The 2,525-nt window shown below is 47.6% G+C and overlaps 1 pseudogene across 1 annotated transcript; it reads left to right on the plus strand.

The window, feature by feature from the left end:
- Positions 1–268: 268 nt before the first annotated feature.
- LOC308638979 (angio-associated migratory cell protein-like) lies at positions 269–1,514 on the plus strand (annotated as a pseudogene). The gene has a single exon. The product of its transcript is annotated as an angio-associated migratory cell protein-like (transcript).
- Positions 1,515–2,525: the final 1,011 nt, after the last annotated feature.

Below are 2,525 nucleotides of genomic sequence, written 5' to 3' on the forward strand. Positions count from 1 at the left end.
ACTTCTTCCCAGGAGGAAAATGTAGTAGTTTACACTTTACTAGCTTCATAAATAATGTCTGTGAACATAGATTTTTGTTTATATTAATAATTATTACATTAGAATTAGTTCCTAGAAGTTATTGGGTCAAGGAGTATGTATTTAAATTTTTTTCTATTCAGGTAATGCCAACCCATCTGATTAAGGCAGAATAATGCCCGCGTGGCTGCGTAGAGCTGACTCTGGGAGGCGTTTGGGCCCAGAGAAGTGGATGGGCCGCCTGTGCAGCATGGAGTACGAATCAGAAAGCGGGGCTGCCTCTGACACCCCCCACCCCCCCTCTGGAGACCCTAAGCTTCCATGGTGATGAAGAGATTATGGAGGTGGTAGAACTGGATCCTGGCCTGCTGGACCTGGGTCATCTGGCCCAAGAGATGGAAGATGTGGACTTTGAGGAGGAAGAGGAAGAGGAAGAGGGCAAGGAGGAGGGCTGGGTTCTGGAACCCTAGGAAGGAGTGGTCAGCAGTATGGAGGGCCCCGATGATGGTGAGGTCACCTGTGCCTTGCACTCAGTGTCTGTGTTTTGTGTGAGCCTGGATCCCAAGACTAACACCTTGGCAGTGACAGGGGGTGAAGATGACAAAGCCTTTGTCTGGAGGCTCAGTGATGGGGAGTGCTCTTTGAGTGTGCAGGCCATAAAGACTCTGTGACTTGTGCCGGTTTCAGCCATGACTCTACCTTAGTGGCCACAGGGGACATGAGTGGTCTGTAGAAAGTATGGCAGGTGGACACTAAGGAGGAGGTCTGATCCTTCGAAGCAGGAGATCTGGAGTGGATGGAGTGGCATCCTCGGGCACCTGTCCTACTGGCGCACAGCTGATGGCAACACCTGGATGTGGAAGGTCCCGAATGGTAATTTCAAGACCTTCCAGGGCCCCAACTGCCCAGCCACCTGACAGAAAGAGAGCTGTGGCACCATTAGGATTTGGGACCTGAAACAGGGAAACCCCATCCATGTATTAAAAGGGACTGAGGGTCACCAGGGCCCTTTGACCTGTGTTGCTGCCAAATAAGATGGCAGCCTGATCCTGACTGGCTCTGTGGACTGCCAGGCCAAACTGGTCAGTGCCACCACCGGCAAGGTGGTGGGTGTTTTCAGACCTGAGACTGTGGCCTCCCAGCCCAACCTGGGAGAAGGGGAGGAGAGTGAATCCAATTCGGTGGAGTCCTTGGGCTTCTGCAGTGTGATGCCGCTGGCAGCTGTTGCTTACCTGGATGGAACCTTGGCCATCTATGACCTGTCTACACAGACCCTCAGGCACCAGGGTCAGCACCACTCCAGAATCATGCAGCTGCTGTGGGAGGCAGGCTCAACTGTGGTGTACACAAGCAGCCTGGATGGTGTCGTGCGCCTCTGGGATGCCGGGACAGGCCGCCTGCTGACTGAGTACCAGGAGATCACAAAGCAAAAGTATTTTGTGTCCAGAGACCTGACCATTAATGGCTGTGGCCTCTGGCTTGGTGTCTGCTGTTGAGGGGATGAAGGGAGACACCCCCCCCCCTCGCCCTGTGAGGCACAGGGTACAGAGGGAAAAGGGGGGGGGGCTCGACTGCTTCCCAACCCCTTTAACTGACCAGCCTCCCTCTGTCCTTTTCTTCTCCTTGAGACCCCACCCTCGGCCCCCTCCCTTCTCTTCACCCAGACCTAGGGGCCCTTCAGCGGGAGGGACAGGCCTCTTTCTCTTTCACTTTCATTTGCTGGTGTGAGCCATGGGTGTGTATTTGTATGTTGGGAGTAGGTCTTTGAGGTTCCGGTTCTTTCCCTTTCCAAGTCTTTGGGGATGGAAAGGAGGAAGCGATTCTAGTTAACAGATTTAAAAAATGTAAATAAAATATACTTCCCAGAAAAAAATAAAAAGAATAAGACAGGGCCTGGGGTTGTGGCTCAGCAGTAGAGCACTCACCTAGCATGTGTGAGGCACTGGGTTCGATCCTCAGCACCACATAAAAATAAATAAATAAAAAATAAAGGTATTGTGTCCTACTACAACTAAAAAAAATATTTAAAAAAAGAGAGTAGACAAGGGTGTCTACTCTTACCACTCTTATTGAATATAGTACTAGAAATTTTGGTTGGCACAATTAGGCAAGAGAAAGAAATGAAAGGTATACAAATAGAAAAGGTGAGAGTCAAATTATCCCTGTTTGAAGATGATATGATTCTATACATAAAAAAAACCTCAATATGTCACCAAAGGTTATTAGAACTGATGAACAAATTCAGTAAAGTATCAGGATACAAAGTCAACATAAAAAAATCAGTAGTTTTTCTAAACACTAATAATGGCTTTGCTGTGAAAGAAATCATGAAAACAATTCCAACCAAAACACATACACACACACACATAATACCTAGAAATAATTTTAACTAAGGAAATAAAGACCTCTACAATGAAAATTACATAACACTGAAGAAAGAAATTAAAGAAGAAACTAAATGTCCATATTACTCAAAGCAATCTACAGATTCAATGCAGTCCCTACCA

Source organism: Spermophilus citellus (genome assembly GCF_964194105.1).
Source record: "Spermophilus citellus genome assembly, chromosome: X".
Taxonomy (NCBI): Eukaryota; Metazoa; Chordata; class Mammalia; order Rodentia; family Sciuridae; genus Spermophilus; species Spermophilus citellus.